Source organism: Rousettus aegyptiacus, unplaced genomic scaffold (genome assembly GCF_014176215.1).
Source record: "Rousettus aegyptiacus isolate mRouAeg1 unplaced genomic scaffold, mRouAeg1.p scaffold_m13_p_3, whole genome shotgun sequence".
Classification (NCBI taxonomy): domain Eukaryota; kingdom Metazoa; phylum Chordata; class Mammalia; order Chiroptera; family Pteropodidae; genus Rousettus; species Rousettus aegyptiacus.
The window spans coordinates 96,034,266-96,062,198 of NW_023416306.1; the positions used below are offsets into that span (position 1 = coordinate 96,034,266).

General features: G+C 36.0%; 1 pseudogene; it reads right to left on the bottom strand.

Moving 5' to 3' along the window:
- Nucleotides 1-15,306: 15,306 nt before the first annotated feature.
- LOC107514433 overlaps nucleotides 15,307-27,933 on the bottom strand; it is a 31,345-nt pseudogene continuing 18,718 nt past the window's right edge.

The window sequence follows — 27,933 nt, forward strand, 5'->3', positions numbered from 1 at the left end:
TTTTTCAGGTCATGGATTGGCTTTTTAGTTTGCTCATCATTTCAGGCAAATAACAAATGTAAAGACTTTCTTCCCCCCATGTACTGAGGACATCACTTCTTAGTAGGCTAACCCAATGCTTTGCATTCTATGGTCACCCCTTACAGGTTTTTGATCTCTTGTTGCTTAGCAACATCTACATAGATATAATTTCCACCTAGTGGTGATATCAAGTATTTGTGGCCTCTGTTAACATCAAGATAAGCTGACTTCTAGATACCCTAGAAGGCAAAGGATACTTGCATTCTGTTTTATCCTTATAAGAAGGAAAAAAAGAGATGAGAGAGGCTTTTTCTTTCTTATATGCTTCTTCTCTGTTCTGTTTATCAATTGCTGCATAACAAACCACTCCAAAACTTAATAGCCTAAAACAACTACCTATATACCTCTTACAGTTCTGTGGTTTTACTAGGCTCAGTTGGTTGGTTATGGCTTTTTACATTTTGTGCAATTTGGGCTGGAGACTTCTGAAAGCCAAACTGGGCTAGATACACAAGATGGTCTCTTCTCTCACGTGCTCAGCACCGGGATGGCTGAAGCAGGTGGCTAGATATCTCCCTTTCCACCTGACTAGCTTGGGCTTCATACCACTGGCTCACAGGGTATGTGGGGGAGCGTGGAAAGAGAGAAACAGTGGCAGTGGTCCACTCGGGAAAGGAACGTTTACCACTGACATTGTTTAGAATTGCTTGTGCACGATAATATTAAAAAGCAGACCAAGTTTTCGTTGGGTTTAACATTGTTTTTAAATCTCTTTAGGAAATGCACTCCCTTATTCTCCGCACCCTAAGTGGACAATTCCAACTGGCTCAGTACACCACTACTTCACTACATGACTGTCTCTGGAGAGTTGGACTTTTCTCCTGGTGACTGGCTTTCCCCTGAGCTGGAATTCCAGGACAGGCAAAAACTATGAGCCTCCTTATAACCTAGCCTCAGAAGTCATGGAGTGTCACATTCACTACATCTGTAAGTCAAAAGCAAGTCTCACGACCATCCTAGAGTCATGGGGAGAAGACTAAACAAGTGTGAGTACTGGAAAGTAGACTTCACTGGGAGCCATCTTTAGAGATGAGCAATCACGTTCTCCATTACCATTTATAGTTCAGAACCACATTATTTAATCAAAGCTGTAGTTTACTGGATTTCGACTAGGAACCTACTATAACTCTAAAGGACTTTGCTGAAAGAAATTATGAATTCAGGATTTTATTGCGGTTTGGAATCCTCATCAATTTTTTAAAATATTTCTTGCTGACAAAACTTTACGTACATAATGCAAACCTGTTGCTATGACTTCTGAGTCTATCTATTTCCTTCACCTTAAACTTGGACCGAAATTCTTCCAAATGATTGCATTTGTAGCTCAATTCTATTTTTCATATGTATTCATCTGAACAACTGGGAAATTTCCAGAGCCATGCCACTCCATTATTGCTTACAGAGGTCCCATGCCAGCTGTGAATAAAACCTTCAGGTTTTCTGAACCCATAAATTATGACCAACCTGAATGTCAAGACCCTAGGGGCTTAACATTTCCTTAAAATATCAATAGCACTTTTTATGTGCCAGGCACTGCTCTCCTTGCTTCATGTGTATTATTAACTCATCTAAAGCTCATAACAACCCTATAAGGTACTAATCATTGATTCTCATTTACAAATGAGAACACTGAGGCCCAAAGAAGTTAAGGAATTTGTCTTAGATCCCAAAGCTAGAAACGAGAAGAATCAATATAGTCTGACTCCAGAACCCAGGCTCTTAATAACCATGCTATGATGCTCCATAAATCACAGAGTAGGCATCACTGGTGAGAAAGAATATGCATATGAGTCTGCACCAAATCCTTAAGAAAAGTTTCTGCAGTCAATGGTTAAATCAGCTCTATCTTAGACATGCTGGAGGATGCTAACGATATCACCTGCTCTTCACATACAAACAGGTCAATATCTACTGAGGGAGACAGACTAGTACCCAAACAGTAACTGAACAATATGAAATGATACTATACATAAATAAGTCCTGCAATGTGTGGTAATTTAGACCATAAGGCTGTAGGAATCCAGGTGGGGTCAGAGGAGACATTGTGACACTGGACATAATACATTCTCATTCAGCCAAATCACAAAACTCATGTTTTATTTTCACATATATATTGCCATCTGTGACTTTTAGTCCCTCTATAGCTGCATGATTAATACAGAGTGGTCCATTAAATCAGACCCACGATTTATACAGCAGCCTGATTTCAGTAGACCTCCCAACAAAGAAGCCATCACTCTGCACTATTAGGATGTCATAGCAATAACAAGTATAAACAATTTTTTTTAGTGTTTAACAAGGAGTGTGACTTACTCTCTCAGAGAGTGGTTATCCTGAAGAGAGAAAGCTGAGCCCTCAACTGATTCCTTTACTAAAGAAGCATTGCTTGGCTCAGGGAATAAAACACCCTCGGGGCTGTCAGATTCTAAACTCCAATTCTTGCTCTGACCTTGGGCTGGTCACTTAACTTGCAGAGAGAACAGACAATAAAAGTAAAGAACTTAAAGATGAATAAGGACATTGAAAATGTATTAAATCTATTATTCTATGGTACAAAACTGCCAGACACTGTATTTGGGTGAAAGCAGTCCGAGAGCACTGACCAACTCAAATGAAACTACTTTGAAGAATATTCTCAATGTGCCTTATATTAGAATCCATTCATATTTTTGCCAATGAGACAAAAATTAAAAAAAAATAAAAAATAAAAAAAAATAAATACCAGCATGGGGAAAAAGCTAGACATGTAAAATGGAACAATATTGCTTTGCTGCCTCTGTGGGGAAAATAAAGTGTGAGCATCATGATGAAATTAAGTTGATTTATTCCTATCACATCTAATAGGGCTACTTGAAGAAAAATCATAGTATCAGTAAATAATGATTCTTACTTCAATGATAAATAAATACCTGTCAAAATGATATTAAATGTTCAAGACTAGACTTTGAGAGCATAATAAATCATTGCAGATCTTTAACTTTGAGCCCAGAGCAAATTTCAAAGAAATACTTTCTTTTAGGAAATTTAAAAGAATATTAATTGGGATTTCCTTAAAAATGAATTCATCCAACACTTATGATTGTTTTCTAAGCACCTCATTAGCATGGACATTTAACAGTCAAATTCAAAATTCATCAACAACCATGATTTAACAACGGCTATCATAAGAGCAGATCTTTTAATATTACAGCTTTTGCTAACTTTTATGAAAATCTCCAGCTATTGAAAAATACACTATTTTTCATTAGCAAATTAACTTAAAAGTTTATCTCACAAAGAAGAAATCAGGATAAAACTATTACAAAAATAATAAAATAGTCAGATAACCTATTAAAACAATTATAAAATTACATCATTTTAAGATACCTAAGTATATGTTCTTGATGCTATTAACTGTGTCAGCCCCATTAATTAACTCTAGATGTTATAAGGAAAACAATCTGGATTTCCAATCAAGATGGTAGAGTAGGAAAACACTGTGCTTGCTTCCTTTCATGACCACATCAAAATTACAACTAAATGACAGAACGACTATCATTGAAAATTGCCTGAAGTCTAGCTGAATAGAAGTTCCACCACTAAAAACATACAGGAAAAGCCACCTTGAAACTGGTATGAGGGGCAGAGACACCCCCAAGCCCAGTGCAGGTGGTGGCCACCAGAAGATTGCTTGGTGGCTCATGCCAAGTGGCCTTGGGCAGGGCACAGATAGAGGCTGAACTTGGTATTTGCTGGGGCCCCTACCAAGAGGCCCCATGGCCAGCATGTTCTTGGTCCAGGAGCACCACCTGGAGTCACAGCTGATACACCCAAGGGGCAGGCACCAGAACCCTGCTAGACTGAATCCTGCTCCATAGGGTCAGCTCCTGCACAACAGCTCCTCCACTGGTCACAGCCAGTCATCAAAAGAGTCTGAGAGAAAGTAGTTCCATCACAAGACAGGAAGGTACTATCAGGAGTTGGAGTGTGCTCGAGGAGGAAATACTTTGAAAATCGTTACAGTTTAATTTTCCTTCAGGCTCTGAGAACAATCATTAGGAACAATCACTGTAATTTATAATTCTCTCCTTTACTCTCAAATCTTCAGGAAAAGTTTTCTACACACAACTGACTTATTCATGTTAGTGGTACTTTGGAGAAAATAAAAAATAAGGTGGTGACCAGAGATGAAGAGAGAAAACAGCAAATACAAAGATGAGATGCTTCAAGGGAGCAAGATTCAGAAGAATATCCTGAAGCATGAACACTTCCAGGAAATCACAGAACTATCGGGAAGAGGCACACTGGACTCCCTACCTCACATGGAATGGGGTCTTAATCTGTTTTAACTGGATATTAAAGGAAAGGTTGACTGTAGGAGGTCAGCAAATTTGGAAACACATTACATAGATTTTTATTATATGCATAAACAGAGATTATGTATAGAGGCCTGATACATAACTAAGAGCATAGACTCTGGAGTCAAACTACCTTTCAGTCTCAACTCTGCCATTTATAACTATGTATCTTTGTGCAAGTTTTTAAAGCCTCTAAGACGTCATTTCCTTCTCTGTAAACAGAAAAATAATATCTACCTTGTAGGACTATCAGGAAGATTATATGCTTAAACAAGTATTTGGCATATAGTAATTGTTATACAAGGGCTTGTAAAGTAAAATAAATAAATATATATCAAATTGTTAACAGTGATTATTTCTGAGGAATTAGATTATGGGGGAATTTGAATTATTTAAATTTAATACTCATTTCTGAATTGTTTAAATGACCTACAATGAGAATGTCTTACTTACAAAATCAGGCAAAAATAATAAAAAGATTTCCATTTAGGGAAGATGGGAAGTATCTATTAGAATTGTCATGGTAAGCATCAGGAACATATTCTTTTCTACAACAATGGTAACATAATCCACTTATTATAAAGGTTTCTGTTAAAATATAATCCCTATGTTTTAAAGAAGGTCATATCTGGACATGTGTTCAGCTCAAGATTTAACTTATCTATCATGAGATGATAAATAAAACTAATGAACATATTTGTTCATATTCTGCTTCTATTTCTATAGTCTATTACCTACATAGGACTCATAAGCGTCTTCTTATAAAAGATAATACCCTTGAATCCAACAAATCTTGCATTTCTTAAGCAGGGACCAGATTCATTTTTATTGGTGAATAATTAAAATTGCTATAGATATATAATATTCTAAAAACACATCAGGTGGTTGACAACTAGAATTAAAGATAGGGCCCTGCCCTGTTATTCCCATTTGGACACAATAGCAGCATGCACATTAGATGCAAAACAGTCATGTTTGAGGATCTTTACAAATCACTATACAGCTCCATCTACATGTCTGACTTCACATACAGGTTAAAACTTGGTTCAAACTAACACCAAATCCACAGATATTTATCACACTTTTGCCTTGTGTTAGGACTGTAACCAGAGCTCCCTGGGATTTAAAGTCACCCACCCCTCCTGGGTGGCTTCCAATCTACTTGTGAGGACCACACAGGGTCCTTGGCTGGTGGGAACACAGTGGAGGGAGGAATAGGAAAGAGATTTGTATTAGGAAACTCTCAGATCTTCTTTTGCATCTACTGAAAATACCATCTGTCAACCCATCCTTTCCCTTTCCTTCTGCTACTCAAGCTAATCAATTACAGAAGCAAAATAGCCCTACCACCTAGATAAGTGTGGGGCCCAGGACCCTCAGGCAGTTTTATTTTCTGAGGCGTAGAGAATGAAAGGCCCCTGCAGCTTATATGGTGGGGACTATAGAACATCCAGCACAGAATTCCCAGCCCTGGATTTATTACCAGTGGGGAGCACAAAGGGTATCAAACAAAGCAAGGATGAGATGCTACTCCAAATTAGATTATTGACAACACATTAGGAGCCCTGGCCCTGTCACTTACTTCTGCCTTCTACCAAATATACCTTCCGCTTATTTTAGAAATTACTGCTGTCTTTCCAGCTCCAACCATATGCTTACTATGAGAGCTGGCATGTTCTTACATAATCCTTCACTGCTTGTCGCCGCTGGTTCATCCAAGGGTGAGCAATCACCTGAAATAGCTGATCATAGTTCTTCCCTAGTATTTTTTGAAATGGATCTGGGAAAAAAAGTCAGTCTGTCTCCCTGGTGGAAGAAGTTGTAAAATGAGAAACTCCTAAGCAAGATGTCAACAGCCCCATTAACTGCCAAGTGGCGAAAGCTGATCTGCAGTGAGATAAAATAATGCTGCCATTAAGAGAAGTAGAAGCCTAAAAAGAGAGATGAAGTCCTGGCAACCTGGAGTTTCTTGTTCCAGGATTCCTGAGGCCCCACAACATTTCTCTCTGCCCTTCCTGTGATTTGGTGGGGCTACTCTTCTTTCAGTTCCAGCCATCATGAGATCTTTCCATTAAATACCCCTCTTTCTTAAACTAGTTAAATATGGATTTCAGACACTCATTTAAAGTCTAATGACTCAAATAAATTTTTCCCAGCCCAAATAAATTATAGAGTAATCCTTAAAAATGGCTTCCATAAAGCCAGCCTATTTCTTTACAGAACAAATTCAACATTATATTGATATTCTATTAGATTGATTGTTATAATGGATTTCTTTAATTAGCAGAGGTTTCCTACCAAATTGTGTGATTGATTTGAATCACTGGGCTATTAGATTAGATGGAAATACTCTTATATTTGGTATTTCCTCTTCTTTCTTCTTTCATCAGCATTGCCTTATATTAGATAGTGAGCAGGATAGGAAGCCTTTGGTTAACCTCATTTTCTCAATGTAAATTGTCCTGTGTGCAAATTACTCCTGGTCGGATTTCATAGGATTATGGGACTGGTAGGAATTTTGTTACTTTTATAGACCTTTTGTTGGAAGCCATCTTAAGTCTGGTAAAAATCTCAAGTAATCAAATTTGTGTACATGCAATCAAAACATCTTTTTTAGAACACATCTAAATTACTACCATTAATCCAAAAAAAGCAATAAAACTATTTTCAATACTCTCACATTCAGTCTGGGAACTTGAAAGTGTCATCCCTCTCAATCCTTTAGGTTAGAGATCACTATGGCTTATTATAAAAGGAACAATAACAATATTTTTTTAAATGGTAGCATAAATAATAAACTGCGCAACCTCATTTTCTTTGTGTAACAAGTGATTACAGTATTGCTGATTACCTGCAGAGGCAAAATGCTACTAGTAGCAATTGCAATAAATTAACTGGGGTTCATTGGCATACTTTCAAGAATTTAGAATGACTCATGGAATGATGTTAATGGAATTAAAACACCCATTCCATCTACTCAGCCCATGACGAGCCAAACTAATTGTTTCTCCCTTAGGCAACACAGCAACCAGGTATTTAAGCAGGCCATTATTTCCATTCACCTTGGAAGAAGCAGGAGTCTTGAGAAAAGAGATCTAGAGAAATCCTGAGATTTTTTTCTTTTACTTTTATTAGATTTTTCTAAATTGGCATTACATGTTTGAAATGTAGAAATAAATAATTAAAAAGACCACATTTCTAGATAAGCACAATGCCCAAGGGAAAAACTTTATGTTAGTAAACAAATAGTTACTGCGAACCCACTAGGGACTCGGCTCTATACTAGATACCCTTTTTAAGTTTTAAACCAAGTTAGAAAAAATTATGAAGCAATTGAAAAAAAATGAGGACACAAATAAAATTAATGTGTATAATGTTCATCCAACCCCTTGAGACTCCAAGTGTGGTCTGCTGACCAGCAGCATCAAGCTTCACTGGGGAGCTTGTTAGAAAGGCAGAATCTCAAGCCCCACCCCAGACTTCTGTAATCAGAGCTGCATTGGAATAATATGTCCATTTGCACATGAAAGTTTGAGAAGCACTGATTTAACCAATTCCCTTGCCTTATAATTGAGGAAAATAAGGCTCAAGGAAGTTAAGTGATATGTCATCACCAAACAGCTAGTTAGGGACTCAGTTGGGACTCCCAGGTCTCCTAGTTTATGGGCCAATGGAACTCAGGGTACTGTAGGATTCTAGACAAGAGGGAGTTAAGTGTGTTTCATTCCCTCAAATGACCATTGATTGTTTTAATCATCCCTGAGCAAAGCGCACAGAGAGGGCCTAAATGAGTCCAATTACTCAGCCTCCTCATGGAGCGCCCCTCCCTCCGCCCTCACCCCCCCCCCCACCCCACACACACACACACACAGGCCTCAGCCCTTCCTGGAGGCACTTTCCCCATCACAGGGTTTCGTTTTAACCTTTTCTCAAGGCCCAGTTAAACAACCACCACTTCATGAAGGCTTTCCCAAAGACTTCATTCCTCTTCAATCTCTCCTTTCTTAATTCAGATTTGTTCTTACATTCTGCATAGCACATCTTAAATAGGTCCTTATTACAGCCAGACACACATTATTGGCACACATTTTCCACATTATTGGCAATGATACAAATTTTCCACACATATTGGCAAATGATAATACAGATGCAATCTTTTCCTCTACTGCCCTTTTCAGAAATTGTATCTATGTCTTCTTTCCTAAATAGATTTTTAAAAATCATATTAGACTACCACATAATCCCAGTCACAAAAAATAATTCTAAATTCTTAATGGTCAAAGAGACCAACCTCTTTTTCCAATGCAGAGACCCTTTCTTAAACATCCTTGAGACATTCAGTTTTTACTTATATGCTTTCTGCGTTAGGAAGTTTTCTATATTTTCAAGGCAGCGTTTTTTGGTTTTTTGTTGTTGTTGTTGTTGTTTTGTTTGTTTTTTTCTGAAATACTTTAGTTGTTAGAAAATTCTAGGCTGAAGTCTACTTCCTTCTAACTTCTACCACGTGTCCTCAGTTCTTTCCTTCGAGGTAATTTAGAACAAGTCAAATCCATCTTCCACGGGAAAGTGCTGCAAATATTTGAACTAATTTGCTGAAAGTAATTTGGCAACACAAGACAGGCCTAGTAGTTAGAAGCAATGAAGATCTTTTCATTTCAAGACTGTATCCTGCATTTCCTGCCCCTATACTTCTTAATGAACTCATACTATCAAGAAATTTGTGTCGAACATGTACTATATGCTAGGCTCTATGGAGAATATGCATTTCTGGGATCTTATAGGACAGAAAAAAGATGACAAGGTCACACACATCTCTGACACAATGCAGAATGGAAACAATTTCACAATGGAAGCTTGAAGCCACATTTCACCCAGGTTTTCCTAAACTGCCAAAGTGTAAATTCTTCGGTCATTTTTTCTCTCTCACAGTCCTGTCTTGACTTGGTTCTGTTTCCTCCTGGGCAAATCATCATCTCATGGCTGCCCTCCTAGATAATTCTTTCCACATGCCTTTCAGAATTCCAGCTCCAAAATAAATATACTCTCTTAAACTCTCGACCTTTCCCAGAACACTCTCTCTACCTGTGTGCTAAAATTACCACTGAGGAAGATGTTTCCCTTCCCTAGTTAAGTGAAGGCTGCTATTCTCCTAATGCCTACACACCACCAAGCCAGGAAAGGAAGACTTGCCATCTTGACACTTCCCAATGGCCCTCCAGATTCCTCACTTAGGCATTCATTCACTCATTCATTTAATAAATATTGAGTACTTCCTATGTTTCAGGCACATACTAGAGCCCTTCACGCAGCATACAAACACTTCTTTTAAGATTAATACAATCCAGTTCCAGAAATAACTAGAGAGTCATGTGACAGTCCCTCTCAGCTATAAAGACAATTTTTTATTTCTGGAAAACTGTAACATTGAGGCAAAAAGTATTGCGTTCAAGACAGATTTTTAGTTGCATTTCTGAATTCATTTCTCTTCCTAGGGGAATAAGTAAAATCTTTCCTACTACTTCGTCAACAAATTATAATTTTGGCAGGGGGCAAAATTCTTTCACAAATTCAAGAGAATGCAGGATAAACAAAGGAAATTAATAATGTTAAAGGTTTGCAGAGTTCTATCATGATTTAGAAGGAGATACTGTTCTGAAGATGTACAAATTTCTGCTTTCTCCTTATGCTACAAGTCCCATTGCAGCTGGTGTTTGTGATTTTTCCCTAATTTCTTTGGACAACATGAACCTGAGGACTAAGGAATGGCATGGAAATATGAGCAACTGTTGCAGTGGCTTTTTGTGGATTTTGCAAAGCTGCAAGGGCCAGCCGGGTGAGAGAACCTTACTGGTTGACACTCGGGCCATATCAGCCTCTCTCTTTCACCAAGGTTTTGCCACTTCAAGGAGTCTTTTAGCCTAACCTCACAAACCTTCCTGCTCTGAAAATTCATTACTATAGCTACGCTATTTGTTTATTCTATTCAATGTTTGTTTGTCGTTTCATCCTCACATAAAGCTAAGAAAAGGGACTATTCTTCCTACTTCTTTTATTTATAAAAAAAGCAATAAAATCGATTTATGTTGAGTCGATACCTCTCATACTGTTCTCATTAGAACATACAGTGCCTCAGGAACAGAGTGCAAAATCTATTATAGGAGCACTCCATGTAGAGAAAGCCCTCTTTGACTCACCTAACATAGGGTTACATATAAACAAGCGCTTGATAAACTCTTCTTAATGACAATATACTAAAAAATATTAAATAACAGGTGTTTGTTCCATATACAAATATATAGATTTAAAACAGGAAGTACAAAATAGAAGGGCTCTGATATTTTACCTAGGTTGAAACCTAGCTTTTAAAAAGCTGCAGCATGCGGGTTAGCATCACATAAGTGAATCTAAATTTCCAAGTAGAAATGTTCTACATTTCTGAATATATGAATAAATGAGTTATTCTAAGGTACTCGCTACAACACACACACACACACACACACACACATTTTGACCATTGGCAACTTTTCCCTGGATTACTCTGCTTGAGTCAAGTATGTTCACACACTCTGCCTTTCACCAGTGCCATCTCTTCAGACACCCGTAACTATCTGGCACAGGGTGATATCATGATTTAGTAAAGGGGCAAGTAGGAGGCGAAATGGAGTGCTATCTCCCCTAATTGCTATTTAAACGAAACAATAAAAAGGATGAAACAAATTAAATTAGCTAAGAAGCAAGAGCATCCCAATGAACTGGCCAAGATAATCAACTTGGAAAATTAGCTATTAGACCTCCACACATGCTCATTTTCATAATTTTTTGTGTGTGCTTATGAAATGCAACCCCCTATTGAAACTGCTGGGATGAAGGTGCTCTTCATTTCTCTGAGATAAGTCATTTGCAATTGGCCCTGATGAAGTTGGAAGTGAGGTTTTTTTTAATGCTTTAGTTCAACATTTCCCATTTCAGCGCTACAGTGTTTTGATTGGTGTTGGGGAAGTATGTAAAAGAGAAGAGCAGTTGATTCAGACTAGTTACCTTTCTGAAGCCTTCCACCTGATTTTGTTCTCATTCCAACTGTGCATGCTTGAGTATGGGTTTTGGTTTTTAATATTATTACCTTTATATATCATCATCATCATCTTAAATACCTAATCTTTTCTGATTTTCAGACTACCTCCCATAAATTTTACATAAGATTTAATAATTCCTGTTTTTTAAATCTTTTCTATCTTTTCTCAATGTTAGACCCTCTTACATATAGTTCCTCATACTTATAAACAGCTAATTTTTTATTATTATTGATAATCACTGAAAAGACCACACTCATATAATCTGCAGATAACAAATATCCATGCTTAATTTTACCCAGTAATTCTAACTTTGTAGTCCATGGAGATTCTCCTTTTGTACTCCCTTTCTAATCATTGCTTTGCTAAATGATAATTGCCATCCAGGGCAAGACAGGTATTGGAGCACGTAATTTAAATGGGAAAAAAATGAATAGGAAGAGAAATAATGAATTTGGATGATTCACAATCAAGAAATGTGAAAGCCACTGTCCTGAAGATTAGCTATTCAGATAAGAATGTTTTAATTGAAGAAGATGACAGCTAATTTTATGTGTCAACTTGACTGGGTTAAAGAATGCCCAGGTAGCATTATTTCTGAATATGTCTTGAGGATGTTTCTAGAAGAGATTAGCATTTGACTCATTCAACTGAGTAAAGAAGATTGCACTCACCATTGCAGATGGGCATCATTCAATCTATTGAGGGCCTGCTAAGAACAAAAAGGCAGATAAAGAGTGAATTTGTTCTTTGCTTGAGTTGGGACATTCATCTTCTCCTGCCCTCACACACTGGCACTCTTGGTTCTCTGGCCTTTGAACTCAGACCAGGACTTACACCATCAGCCGCCCAGTTCACGGGCCTTAGACCCAGGCTGATTCCCCTGGTTCTCAGCCTTTGGGTGTGGACTGGAATCACAACACAAGTTTTCCTGGGCCTCTAGCTTGTAGATAGCAGATCATGAGACTTCTGAGCCTCCATAATCATGTGAGCCAATCCCTCATAATAAATCTCTTTCTGTATATCTATCTATATATATCCTCTTAGTTATGTTTCTCTGAAGAACCCTGTCTAATACAAAGATTAAGAACACATCTTTTAGTGGATAATTTGTGTGGCCTATCCATTTTTTTCTTAAATTATCTTCATGAAGCTATATTTGAACCTACCCTCAAAAGAAACAGTTTCTTTAACTCTTTTCCTCTATATGTGAATAATTGCATTCTGAACTGAAAGCAAGATTGAGTAATCTCAGAACTCTCAGATCAGAATTCCGGAAATCCCAGGTGTGTTATGAAGCAGCTCAACATCAGGGGTTCCACAGGCACTAGGTCGCAGAAAGAAGCCCTACTTATTCCTGGTACTGAGAAAGGCAATGCTCAAACTAAGGGGTGTGCTGCTTGTTCAGTCTTATTTAGTCTTTATCATTTCTGAGAAGAAAAGAAAATGAAAACAAAATGAAGAGGGAAGTTCTAAATCAAAATGAGGAGATAATACTTCAGGCAAACTGCCCGGTGTCGGTATTAATTTTTGTTAAATAGAAAATGCCTAATGACATGAAATTAAGTTAAAATGCATTTTCAGTAGAAAGGTCTTACCTTTTGAGATAGAGATAGAGACCCCTGGTAGATACACAATTGTGCTTTAATATTAACTTCTTTGTGTATTTTGAATTTATCGAATTTATCGGAGAGAGAATGATATGTGTCCCTGGTTACAAGTCTATTAAAACATTTAAAATGACAGATACATTTACTAAACTGTCATATCACCAGATGAATTTCTGCTTCATTAAAACTCAACACATTAGAGTCTGAATGAGACAAACATTTATTAGTAAATTAGAGTTATTGGTATATTATTTTAGATACATTCAGATTGTTTTATTGCTGTTAAGCTTCATTCACCAAATATTTATTCAATATCTACTATTTCCCAGGGGACTGTATTTATTCTGAGGATACAGTATAAAGGCTGAATTAGACATAGCGCCTGCCTGAAAAGTACTCACAGGTGTGAAGTTTGATGACAGACAAGGAAAAAATTACTATGCAACTTGGGAAATTAAGTAATTATGTTGTATAAGATAAAACAGAATATTTGTACTTTCAAACAACATGATCCGTTTTGTTCCTCTGCATTGTAGTTGATTCTTTATTGTCCATTAAATCTTATAGTTGCCTTAAACAGTCCCAACTATATTCCAGGTATTTTACATTGAAAAATAATGCATCCTCATCTCAAAGAATCATAAACCTTAAGAATTAAAAGAAAACAATATTTTTTAAAAAGACAAAACTAAACTGACAGAGGAAGCAAGGTTGAAGATAAGTTGAGAAAACTTAATCTAGGTCACAGTAAAAAAAATAGGCTTTTATAGTATATTCTGGGTGCCTGTGGTAGATTAAAGTGGGCTGTGAATTTTTTGCCACTTTTTTCCTCTAGAGGTAGACCCTTTCTCCTTAAATATGAGTGTTCTCTGTTACAATTTTGACCGATAGAATACAGAAGAAATAATGTTGTGCTAGTTTTCCAGGTCCAGGCCAATGGTAAGAAGCTGGTAGGATCCACTTCCTATCTCTTAGAACACTCTTGCAATACAGCCACTGTCATGTGAGGAAGCCTAAGCAACCCTATGTGGAGAAGAACCATGTGGAGAGACCCTTGTGGAGAGGAACCAAGGACCGTGACCTACAGCCCTAGTCAAGATCCCAGATGACAGCCAAAATCAAATTCCCAGCCATATAAGCGAGCCACACTGAAAGTGAATTCCCCAGCCCTGGTCTAAGTACTTCAGATGACACCATGTGGAACAAATGCAAGCTGACCAGAGAAGACCTTCCTGAATTCCTGACCAACAAAATTGTGAGTAAAATAAAAGCCAGGGTTCTCTTTTTTTTGGGGGGGGGGGGAGGGGGAGAGGGGAGCAGTGTTAATTGCTATATAATAATAAATCATCAGGATAGAACCTAATCACAATTAACACTATCACCTGTAGGTATTAAGTAGTTACAAGTACAACTTCTGGAGCCAAACTGCCTAAGATCCAGCTGTGTGACCTCAAACAACTTAATTTCTCTGCACCTCAGATTTTTCTTCTATAAAAATAGGTTAATTACAGCCTAAGTCATAAGATTTTTGAAAGAATTAAATGAGACAATTCATGTAAAGCACTTAGAGAGTGCCTATAGCGTATAACATTATTGAGCATTATAACATTATTATTATTGTATAACATTATTATTATTGTTGTGTATTAGAAACTACTGATTTTTAAATGAACTTTGAGGACACATCTGCTCACAGTTTAGGAATTTGTCTGTCTACATATCAGATTCTTTAGCTTTACTCTGTTCAGCTTCCCACATAAAATCATGAGCATTTCAATAACTCTCCCTCAGGGTTAATTTGATGTTATCCTAAGCTTTTATATTTCATGTACTGTGAAAATATTGTATCAAGAAATGGTCTGCTCAACAAAACCATGTATCTCAATTGTGTTAAGTATATAATGACTTGCCATGTTAGCAAGATAAATCCAGGGTTAATTTAATGTATTTGAGATTTATTTTATTTTTTTCTGGCTCTGTGAATTTAAACATTTCTTCCACTTAATTTTTTTCTGTATTTAGTTAGAAGCATTGTTCCAACAAGCTGATCCAGCAAGAAGACAAATTTGCAAATACCAGTTTCCAAACTCTTGAGTCATTTAAATTAAGCAAGAGTTCCATCCCATGAGGGTTTGTTTGTTTGTTTATTTGTTTGTTTGTTTTCTGGCATATGAAAATTTATGACTACTGTGTTTTCACCATCAAAACTTATGGTCTTGGTCTTTCATTCTTGCCTTAGTATAAAGCCAAAGGAGAGACACTGGCTACTTTGACAACCTTAAAGTGGACTCCAAAAATGTCACCAATAGCACGACCTTTATGATCAAATCCAGCAACCAGAATGTCATCATTTTCCTCAATAAAATTCAAACAACCATCATCGGGTACAAAGGCTGTGATTTTCGGGGGGCCATTCTTAATCAGCGAAACCCTGACACTTCCTACCTAATGGCAGAATTTGGCTATTTGGCTCCAACCCCTACTTTTTCCAGCACAATTCCCTTTGCATGGGATGCACCTCCAAAATCATCGGCCTTCAGGGCTGTGCCCAAGTGGGTTTTCTCGTACTGTTTATCACACCACTTCTGATCTCGACGATGTCTCTGGAGCTTCCTGGCTGTAGGAAGACCATGACACTTGCCCAAGCTGCCAACACCAAAAGAACCTAAGCAAAAGAGCCCCAATTTTTAAAATTGTTTATAAGGCTCTTAAATGTTACTAAATTCTGCTAGTATGAATCAGTCAGATAATCTATGATTTGTCTTAGGGTCTAAAATTAATTTCGAGTAATTCTGCTAGCCATATCTGGTGAGAGAGTTTGTGGGGAGAATAATGAAAGAAAAGCTAAAACAACACACACACGTTTGTAAATTGAGGTTTTATTAATAAACCAGTCTCATTAAATTAATGTTGTTAATCCAAAAACGATTAATCTTCCTGTGAGATATGTGTATGTAGAAGTATATTCTAAGTAGGTTGCTGTTAGAAACTCAGAATAGTATCACATATCAATCCATAATAATCTCCTAACAAATCATGAATGGCATTACTTGAAATATCTTAATTTGTGCATTAAGTTCTTCTAAATGGGAAAATTCCTTGCATATTTGTCTGAAACGAAGGCATGGAACACTATAAATTCAAATGCAATAAAAGGAGTTTATTTCCAAGCCACAGCTTGGAATCATCTCTGTTTTGAATGTCGCTAGCAAAGAAAGCATTCTTGATTAGGCTTTGTTGATAGGCAAAATGTGAAGCACATTTCCAGTTCCCTCAGCCTGAAACTCTAGAAATCCAATTCAAAGCTACATAAAATAGCTCAGCACAATTTCCCTACCCCCCAGAAGCAATACTCAGTAAGGGTGGAACAGACGGCGTGCAAGAGAATTAACAGTTTCTAGAGTAATCTCTCTCTCTCTCTCTCTCTCTCTCTCTCTCTCTCTCTCTCTCTCTCTCTCTCTCTATATATATATGTATATATATATATACAAAAACATTTTTTTAAATAGATGTTTTAAAAAACATTGTGGAGGAAAGCAAAGTTATAAAGTCTTAATAAGGAGCCAGCCAATGCCAAAGGAGAAAGAGGAAAAATATGAAAGAAAGAGGGAAGAATCAAGAGGCCAGCATGTTTGGGGAGGGGAGCTGGGAGATAGTCGTGATGGAATTATATCATGTATTATTGGAAGTGCTTCTAGAGCAGCTGTATCAGAAGTTGCTATCCCCACCCACCCACCATCCCTCGCCCAAGTCTGCAGATATCTTACAGAAGTTAGAAGGAGGATGACTGGAATCAGTTCCCTATTCCACCCCCGGCCAATTGTAAGATGGTAGAAATATCATTAAATATTCTGCATTTATTTCCCCAGCTACATGATAACAGTAATGACCACATGCCCTCTCATTGTCTTATTGAAAGCTATGAACTGAAATCCTTGAAAAACATGTGCAACTTGTAATTTGAATGACATAGCTTCACAGTCATAATTTTTGTCCTCCCCATTCCAAGAGCCCATCAATTCCTCAGCACCTAGTTAGTTCCACTCCTTACATTGCAAGCAGGCTCAAAACTCCCACAGAACCACAGAGAATGCTACTAGTTTTCTATTTTTATTGTTGTCATTGACCCTTACCTACAGATCTTCCTCCTGGCAGCCATCTCCTCTCTAGCTCCACATCTCGTGGGGCTACAACGTATCTGTCATCAGATTACCTCCAAATACACCATCCCTGGCAAACATTAAGTCTAATGAAAACATTACCAAAAGGTATTAAAAAGTGAGCCTGCATGTTTTACATTTCCTCTAGAGTCTTACTCTTGGTGATTTACATAACTGCTTCAGAATATTCAAAATGCAGTTTTAAATGTCACCATTTGCAGGGATTATTTGTATATTGCTCTTAATTAACTTCAACTTCAAAATCTGGTTGGTCAGAATTGGGTTTTTTTTTTGCGTGTATCTCCTGGTCTCACTCAGCACTGGTTTAATTAGGTTCCCAGCTTGCTTTCACCTAGATCAAAAGCGGGAAGAGGGGACTTGAGGAGGATTATCATAATAAATAAAATATGCCTGCTCGTTCTTTGGTTCCTCATTCTGTGTGTTTTTTCAGTTTGTACTGTAGAAATAATGAAGGCACAACATGCCTATTCTACATATGATAATGCATCCAGGGTTTGCAGACACTTAAATATTAAAACAACTGTGTTATTTAAAAACTAAACCTATTTTCAAGCTCAATATTTTGTCTCAAGAGAATGCAGAACAAATAACTCATACTGTTCTTAATAGTCTACACTTTTCAGAAACAATGATATCTAGAGAAATATGTCATCCAAACCATTTACTTATAAAATTAGTCATACTAATTTTTAAATTGACAGAAAAATCATGAAATAAAATCATCTATAATTGGAATAAACAAAGAGAAACATGAGCAATGTCAGATTCATTGAAAATGAAATATAAGTAAAACACTAACTCAGGCATGTCATTCAATATTTTGATGCTCATTTGAAAATTTTTAAAATACAGAAGTATACAGTATACAAAGTAAAAGTTTATCTTATTCTCTCACAAATCTTCAACTACATCCCACCCCATCTCATAGCACCCACTGCTCAGAACTTATGACATGTTTTCAAAACGCTCTAATGCCATACATACACTGATATGTTTCTGTAATGTTTGTAAATAAAATCATACAAATAATATCTATATGGATGTATGCATTCATGCATGCATTTAATGATTTTCCTTTTGATGAGATTCAGGTTGTTGAATATCCTACTACATACATCTTTCAGTACATTTTTAAATATTTTTGTAGTACATATTCCTAAGAGTGTAATTGCTAGTTCAAAGGATATGTATGTTCTTATTTTGGTATCTCCAGCCAAATTTGCCCTCTAAAAAAGTGACTAAGGCAAATAAACTTTTCCCTACATTTATCCATATTAGACATCGTGTCACCCTTCCTGTTTTCTAGTACAATTGTAACTTATTCTTTATTCTATGATTTAGTGGAATCCTGGAACAGAGCAGCAGTAAAGTATGTTTAGTCTTCTACCTCTTACTTAAGGTACGACTAAGTGAAATACCTAAAACCAATAACAAGACATATAATTCTTTTTTTCTGAGCAAAATTTGGTTAAACACATGCACCTGGTTAACTTTAAAACATCCATATGGGGTTAGAACGACAATCTGGAATTCTTAGAAAATGCAAAAGGGACAGTAGGTTGCAAATACCAGAAAGCAATAGTTGCTTCTGCAGTTTTGTGTGGTTCAAACTGTTAGCTCTGGAGAAATTGAGAAGTTTTTAAAATTGGGGATAGTTTGGTTTTTAAGAGCACCCCAAAAAATTGCCATGAGAGATTTTGAATATGAACTATATTATAATAATTACATGTATTATGAGGTCTGGTTACAAATAAAAATCAAAACAACTTTATTATTATAACAATTCAACACAATCACGCATCATGGCACTAACCATGAACAATTTGTCCAGCCTTTGTTTGAATGGAGACAACATAACAAGAAAAGCACGTAACCTACCTCTATATGAGCTATTTATGAAGCAAAAAGAATCAAAATAAGTATAAACTTGCACATTGTAACCAATATAACAGAATGGAGAGATTAAAAATATACCGACTATATAGTTTAAACATGAATGTATTATAAAATAACATATTACTAGATATAGATGATCAAACAAGTAGTTTAAGGGTGATTACATCAAAATTCCATTAACATGTAGATCTACATTTTACACCATTTAAGAAAATAAACTACATATAGATTAGAGAGAGAGACATAGAAAATCAATTTTTAAAAAAATAGCTAAAATGGAGTGATGGTCAGATTGATGGAAAATTATGAACTTTCTTATCCTTGAAGTATATAAGAAGTCACAAAGGTAAAACTGACATTTAAATAATAATATTTTGTTTAATGAAAAACAGAACTGATATAAGTGACAGTAACATTGCCATTTTTAAGAAAAATATCAGGGCCAAGAATATAAACAGATAATTCATAGGAAGAGTAAGTACGCGCAAAGGAGCAAAGCTCATTCTTGCTGGTATTCATAACAAACCTGAGGCATTGAGGCTGCTTAGAGTGGCAATATGTTTTTAAATGTAACTAAAATTTTGTACAACCCTTTTGGAAAGCAATATGACCCTACAAATAAAGAGCCTTTAAATCGTGCATACATTTTAATAACAAATACCTTAGAAATTTATTCTAGAAAATAAAACTGTTTATTGTATTTGGTACCTTACATATGTTATTCAAATCAACAAAAGGAAAAACACATAAGCAAAAATATATTCATTGTAGTGTTTTCACAAAAGTAAAAGCATTCTAAATGCCAACCACAGGAGAAAACATTAAAAAACCATTATGGTCCTCTGACATAATATGCATCCATTTCAAAATAACAACAAAAAACATTTTGAAGCCTAAGTAGATATGATTAGAAATAAGATAAAAATTATTCATTTGAGGGAGTTCCACCTTTCTCCTTTCTCTCTCTCTGCTTTATACCTTGTACACATTCTTATATCTATGTACCTTATATGAATGTCTCCTTGAACAAATTCCCCTTAAAATCAGAGACAAGGCTGAAGAATGGGGTACAGGAAGAGAATTAGCCTCCCAAAAGTCTACACACTTCGCCATGTGAGAGAGGGGTTGCTGTTAGGGGATTCTAGCTACAAGAAGGAGTGAGAATATTGAGGGACCATGACAGTAGTGACAAGATGAGAGAAAGCAAATTCTACTGAGGATGCAAGAGTGAGACACTCCTGCAGTTTCTAGGAGTTGGAAGCAGGAGCAAACATCAAACTTCAGCAGGAGTTGCTGGTGTCTAAGGACATGAAGCTCTTCTTAATGTTCGAAAGAAATGTAAATCAAGTTTAAAATTCTTTTCTGGGCTCCTCTTTTTAAAAAGAGACCTCCGTTAGGCTGCATGACTTTAATATTGTTATTCAATAATACAGAAATGTTTTATGTTATAACTGCCCTTCCTTTATTGGAAGGAATAGGAAACGGCCAGTAGGAGCTGCTTATGAAAAGAGTTACACAGGTGTGGGAATTCCTGGGCATGCCAAATGGGTGTGACCCCAAATTCCGAGTTCGTAGATCAAACCTCCATGGCAACAACTAAAACTTAAAAACCAAGAAAATAGCCAACTGCTTTTCAAGCTAGAGGGACATGGTAGTCAACAATGGGGGCACTAGAACAAGCAAGGATGTTTTAAACAATGGGCACCCACTGAGGCCTATCTTTGGAATCCAGTACTCTGATCCAGAAGCAGGCAGTTAATGATGGAGCATGAAAATGTTAAACTTAAATTATAAAAAGGCCAAAAAAGGGAGGTGAAATGATGCATATGGCCATACAACAATACTCCAAAATTAACAGTTTGATTAAAGTGTATGGTTTGGTACTTCTTAAATTTTTCATAAATATAAAGATTATTTTAAAAATTATTTTTAAATCATTTACACAATAAAAAAATGAAAGTGCTGGGAGTGACTACACATCTCAGTATGTGAATGCTCAATGATTTTTGTTATGTTTCAATGAAATACAGTAGAAAAATGACATGAGGCAAGATTTTTCTCGCCTCTAGGGGAGACAATATCTAAAAGTTAATCTTTCTGCATAATTGTTTCCCCACAGAGATATGGAACCTTGAGATATACATCTTTCACCTACTATGAGACTAGTTTTTCTTGTAATTTAATACTGTACAATTGGCCCTCTGTATTCATGGATTCCACATCCTTGGGTTAAACCAATCACAGATCGAAAATACTCAAGGAAAGAAGTCACACTGCAGACTTGTACTAAAAATGTACAGATGTGTTTTCTTGCCATTATTTTCTAAACAAATACAGTATGACAACTATTTAAATAGCATTTACATTATATTAGCTATTGTAAGTAATCTAGAGATAATTTAAAGTATATAGGGTATGTGTAGATTATATGTAAATGCTACCCCATTTTATGTAAGGGGCTTGAGCATCCAAGGATTTTGGTATCCTCTAAGGGTCCTGAAACCAATCTCTTAAAGACCGTATTTCAAGTTACCTGGACTATTTGGCACTGAAGAAATGAAATGCAATAATCTGTCTATTCCATCAACAAGTTTTCACTGACCATCTCAATGTATAAGCTTTGAGCTAAGTTCTGCAATAATTTTCCTATTAATTAAAACCACTATAGATAGAAGGGTTTTTAAATTTTAAGATACTACACTATTAGAGCTGATTGCAATTAGGTTGCAAACAATGTTTGCATAGCTATGATATGAATACAACGGTCTGCAGGGAGGCCACCAGTATCTTTGGTCATGTGAAATGAGTCTGTGCTAGTGGAATTGTGATCACAGTTGTAATTTAATATAATTTTTATAATCTTAAATCTCCTTACCATCAATTTCTAAAATATAAATAGAAACTTTTTCTTATTATATAATTAGAAAATATCCATTCATTAATTATTTGTGAATTACCTTGCCATTTTAAGTGGTGAAATAATCAGCAGAGGTCATTAAATGATGTCATAACCGTGCTGGAGCCTTCATCACACTGCAGGGCATTAAGGACCTATTAAATCTTACCTGAACATCAGCCCAACCTACAATTACTTATTAATGCCCTCAACAACAAGTGGTTTCTGGGATTTTTTCTCAACCAACTTCATCAAAAACAGCCTGCAAAATATGCCAAATCAAGAAAGTTTAAAATCATTTATCTCAATGAACAAAGAAATATATGTATGTGTAGTTTTTAAATAGTTTCCCACTTAGCATCTTGGATTAAATAAAATACTGTATGTTGTTTTACATATTGTTGCAAAGCATAATGTAATAATTTTTTCATCATAGGCTATACTTAAGATAATTAAGGTTCTTGAGAATTAACTAAGAATTAGTTCCTGAGAATTAGATATACCTCACTTGTTGGTCAGAGGAGTATTGGTTAGGATAGAACATCGAAAAATGAATGCTTATCCACGGATTTGTCCAAGGAAAAAGATGGCTTCACTAGGGATCTGACCAGTCCAATGAGAGGAATTTCCTTATTATGGTCATAGATTCATCAGATTCTCATAGGCTAACACCTTCGTACCTTAAACATGCAGAGTTTATAATTAACTCCACTTGACCTGATTCCAAGCTCTTCAAGTCACCTAATATTTTGAAGTAATTCTACAGGGAGAGTGCCCCCTTTCCTTATATTTCTTACTGAAGATTAATAAAATACTCTACCTATACAACTGTCAAGAGTTTGATTAAAAAAAAAAAAGTTTAGTTAATATGACTCTATCTCTGAGAATCCCAATCACTCTTACCGTACTGACTAAATCCTATAAATAAATCAAACTCTTACACATGTGCACGTGCACACTATTTAGTTTTTTGTAGAATACCAATTTAATTTTTTTTAAGTTATACCATGTCAGATCTTCAGCAACTTTTTAGGAGCCCAGTTTTAGACATTATTTGCTTTCTGACTCTAAATGGAAATTTAAAAAAAAAAAAATTATCTTTGCTTCAAATGAGGTTTTAGAAGAGCACAGAGCCACTTCTTTAGGACAGAGACAACAAATGTTAGAAAGAAGCAAGCAGTGTGAAAAAATGCAAAAGAGAAAATTTTCAGTTTCCTGAGGCAGGTCTTTTTAGAATGACTTAAAGAGAATATTAGATGTAACTATGTAAGCACAAACACTTATTTCAAAATGTAATAATAATAATTTCAAAAACTTGTTTCTATGCTTTTATTATTATAAATAATTAAAAACTGACTATAGTCAGAACAGCAATAATATTCCAAAATGGGCTTCACAAAAAACCAATATCAGGCCAGATATCTGAATCTAAGACACACCAAACAATTACAATCTACTTGACAAGGGCTTGACTGTGCTATTTCTGTTTTTTTCTTTATGATTTTATATATGTTCAAAGTTTTTGTAAATGGGTTATTGTAACTGGATTTTTAAAAATAATCTACCCATCCTTCAAGACTAATTGAAACATAACTCCTTTCATAAAGCCTCCTTGATCACTCATGTAATCAAAGGGAAACCTCTCTTTTCTCTGATCTCCTATTGTACTTTTTTCATTGTTTTGACATGTTTTATATCACTTATTATATATTAAGCATTTTGCAAATATATTTATGCACCCCCTACACTACAGTGCATCGCAAACACAGTGACATGCACAAATAAATCCCTCAAAAAATATTTATCAACAATTAAGAATAGTATCAGTTTATAGAAAGGATAATTAATAACTGTCAAGTTTTATTATATCATTAAATCTCTAACGTTTATTTCTAATAGTGTGTAAGTACAGTCAGTAACTAGCTGAAGTTTATCAAAAGCTGGATTTGTATATAAACTCCACTTGATTAGAACAGGATTTCTTTTTACAATTCCAGTGAAAATTTGTGTTCTATTACATAAATGAAAAAATTACAGTAAAAAGATTTTTTAAATTAAGGTCTAAACCAACATAGAAGAACTACTTAAAATGAGAATCAAATACTTATTCGTATAATTGTTTGTTGTATATTTTCCCACTAGATTGTAAGCTCCATGAGTGCAGAGATCATCTGCAGCTATAAAACCAGCAATTAGCCCAGTGGATGATAGAGCTTGTTTAGCAAAATTCGTGAATAACTGAAAGGAAACAACATTAAAACTAAAACTCCTATTGGTGACAAAGATAGATATATTTTAAAGGGAAAAACTTTGTAGATCAAACTTTATAGTAAAGAGAACCTATATTCTGTGGCTGAGAAGTCAAACCCCTTCCTTATCATCTGACACCAGATCTCTTGATATTATTCCAGTTTTGAACCTAGAGTTCAAAGGTCAAATCCAAGTCTCTTTAAACTCTAGTTTTTAGAGTTACATGAGGTTCTCAGAGCTAAAAGAGGCTACTCCATTAGTTTTCTTAGTGGTCCTTTTTTCTTTTAAAACACTTTTGTGTTTCTAGGGATCTAGATTGAACTGTCAATCCAGTAGCATAAGAAATGAACCTGGAACTTTGGGATGGTACTCTCTGCGGAGTGTCCCACAGCCCTTGCAAAAGGAAAGTGCCCCTCTCATTTCAAGTTAAATTTATGACTATATGTCATCAAAGGGGAAAGCAGCCTATTCTACATGTCTTTGCATAGGCTGAAAAATCAGCGCTCACCACTTTAATAACAATAACAGAGCCATGCCGTGTCACTATAATTCAGCGATGACTTTTCAAGCAAGAATAACATGGGGGACTCCTCATAATGCTCAAAGTAAAACTTCAAGTCAATAATTACAGATAAGATATGGAAGCACAGAAAAATAGATTTAGCCTAATATGTATTTGCCTAAGCAACAAGGGCAGAAGAGGCAGAAAATGCAAAAACATCACAAAATGATCAACACAAGTGCCATATTGTTCCAGAATATGTCTAAGTTTAGAGTTAAGGTTGGCATACCCTAGAGCTAGTCTAAACAACCATGTACTATATTTAGATTTCTTGCGGGAATATATTTTCTCTTTTCCAAGAATATCAGGCATAACACAACTATTTCGTTGCAGTCAGACATGATCCCATCAGGTTAAATTCAGGAAAAGTATTCAGGAAAGTTCGTCCATTAATGGTGTGCCTAGGCTGAGAAAACAGAAAATGTCATTTTCCAGCGGTGCGTATTTAGCCACCCTCAACACCAATAAAACCATATCTTTCCTTTTTTCCCAACACCTAAAGGGGTTGGAAGGAGTCAAGCAACATCCAAATAATTAGCACCACTTAAAGCTGCTGGAAGCTTCAGAACTGTAGCAGGCAGCCTATGAGTCAGACTGAGACACTCGGATGCTCTTAGAAGCCAATTCAAGAGCTGCCAAATTTCTTTCTACAAATGCCGTCACATTTTGCTCCTACATCACTAAAGTTCTTCCCCAAATTCATCTCCAAGGTCACAAGAGCTCAAAGAATAACTAGGTCCATGATTTTTGTGCTTTAAGAAATTCAGTTTATGGCCTATAAAGAAAAAGAACTTCTCCCTGGAACACAACCTAGACGAATCAGGAGACATTATTTTCCTGTCCGGCAGCTGAAACATGAACATGAATTCAGAAAAATGCCATTGGATTTGCTCTGAAGTCACTGTGTTAAATTTCAAGAAAATGATAGTCTCTGCCTCCCATTAGAGTTTTAATATACTGTGCTCTACCCAAGTAACTGACTTATTAGGATATGTTGGCATATTCCTGAGAGGAGTCAAAAGAAACTCAATTCTCTGCCCACATTATTAACACACCGTGCATGGCTGGGGGGTGGTTAATTGATTTATCTCTGCATGCCCTGAAAAAAATTGTTTTCTTCATCTGTAAGCTGGATGAACAATTACATGAGATCCTTAAAACAAAATGGAATCAAATACTAGAAAGTATGCTATGGAGAGAGCAGCCTTAAATGACAACTCAGGAAATAATAACCTGATAAGTTTTTCTTTTCAGGGCTATCATTCAGATGTTGCTAACCCATCTCCTAAATGTGCAAGACCCTCAGGAGAGAAAGAGAAGACCATGATCACCTAGACTCTTAGTAAACTAGATAGATAAAGCAAGTAAATGATGGGACAAATCTGTCTTACCTAAAATACTAAGGACTCAAAAGGACATGCTAAGAAAACAATAAAAGCTTAAAAAATCATTAGCAAAGAAAGGAAGACAACTATATTAATCTACTATTTAATTTGACAGCACCAAGCCAAAAGTTGATATAAATGTATTAATGTTCCCATTCTAATCTTGATACTAGGCTGAAAATAATAAAAGAGACGTGGGAATGATTTTTTTTTTTTTTACCAGCTTTATCATCACCACACAACTAGGCCACTTAGGAGAAATGGGCAACCCAAAGAAAGTAGAGTAAAAAACTGCTTATCGGAAAAATATCCATTCTCTGTAAATTCTGAATCATATTCCAACACAGAGAATACATGGGCTAAAGGAGTCACACAACGAATTTGACCAAACTCTTCCTGACAAAAGAATGTCTATATTTTGCTAATCAAAATCTTTATTATTTAAGTTTTCTCTAAGTGGTATTAGAAGAATTAGAGGATCTGATTTCGATTTTTAAAGGAACACCAGGATTCTTAAAGAATAGACTTGGGGAAAAGTGTAATGGCCAGACAAGAAGCAGTGAGACTAGCTGAGATAGTCCAGGAGAAAGATAGCAGTGGCATGGGCAATGGTACCAGAATTAGAAATGGTCACAAGGGGTCAGATTTGGGATTTATTTTGAAAGTAGAGCTTCCAACAGAATTTCTTAATGGATCAGATACAGTGTGTAAAAGAAGGAGGGAATTAAGAATGATCCCAAGTTTTTTGGTCATGTGAAACCAGATACAGGGTTTGCTGAGATGGTTAACAATGAGCAGAAGTCAAGATTAGGAAGGAAAAAAAATTAAGCTTTATGTAGATGTTAAATTTGAAATGCCTATTAGACATCTAAACAAAGACATCATTTAAAAAATACCTGCATGAGTTTGGATGTCAGAGGAAAGGCAGGGGCTGAAAATGTAAATGTAGGTCTTCTGCATATAGATAACATTTAAAGTCATGAGACTGGATGAGATGGCTAGTTTAGATATAGAGAAGAGGCCCACTCAAACATTTGGTATTAGTAAGATGAGGAGGCTACAGCTAAGAGAACGGGGAAGGAGCAGGGAGTGAGACAAGGAAGAAAAGAAACAACAAACCAAGACACTGTGGTTCACCAGCAGCCTGACAAAGAATGTATTTCAAGAAATGAGTTAGATTGTTAGTGTCAAATGATATTGGAGGGCCCAGTATGGTGAAAATTAAGAACTGATCATTGGATTTGGCAACCTAGAGGTCACTGGCAACCTTGAGAATGAAAAAATTTTTGTGAGGAAATACATATAACACAAAATGTATCATTTTAATCATTCTTATATGTTCAATTCAGTGGCATTAAGTACATTTATATTGCTGTGCAGCCATAACCACGTTCCATGTCTAGAGTTTCATCTTCCCCAACTGAAACTTTGTACCCATTAAACAATAATTCTCTATTCCTACCTTTCCCCAGCACCTGGCAATCAATATTCTACCTTCTATGAATTTGACTACTCTAGGTACCTCATATAAAAAAATCATACAATATTTATCCATTTGTGACTGGCTTACTTCACTTAGCATAATGTCTTCTGTGTTCATCCATGTTGCAGCATGTGCCAGAATTTCCTTCCTTTTTAAGGCAGAAGAATATTCCAGCATTTGTA